Below are 638 nucleotides of genomic sequence, written 5' to 3'. Positions count from 1 at the left end.
GCCTAAATGTTGAATAAGCGTCTCCAGGATTGTGGGAGCAATTTGGCATGCACAATTAAATATGGGCACAAAACTGCAGGCAGAATTACCTGTGCCGACAGTTGCATCCATTTAGAACTGCTACCGGCAATTCTGGTTGCACTCGCGAATCAGGTCATTACAGATCTAAATGCAATTGCAACTGCAAATAAATATACAATGATCAAGGATACTCCAAATCTGCAACTGCAAAGAAGAAAGGTGAATATACAACAGAGTTACCATCTTCTGTAGACAACTGTTACTAAAAACTTCTCAATAATGGAAGGCACTCACATACTTTTAATCATACACTGCACATATTTACCTTAGGTACCTTGGCACATAGATATGAAACATTACTGTTATGACAATTCATGTAATACAGGAAGATTACATTATAATTATAATATAATCCACATTATAATATAATCCACATTAATTTTGCCAAATTCCCCTTTTATCAGTCTCAAACAAGGTATAGCAATCAAGTTATATGAAAGTTCACGTTTGTTTTTTCAGAGAGACCAGAAGAAAAAAAATCCTGGTGGTTTTTACTCCTGGATAAATGGTGAACAAAAGAGATACCACTGGTCTTAGGGAAAACTGGAATCCTCCTG

This window comes from Mauremys mutica, chromosome 1, assembly GCF_020497125.1.
Source record: "Mauremys mutica isolate MM-2020 ecotype Southern chromosome 1, ASM2049712v1, whole genome shotgun sequence".
In the NCBI taxonomy this organism is placed as follows: Eukaryota; Metazoa; Chordata; order Testudines; family Geoemydidae; genus Mauremys; species Mauremys mutica.
The sequence above is the reverse complement of the archived record's forward strand: the minus strand, read 5'-3'. Positions refer to the sequence as shown.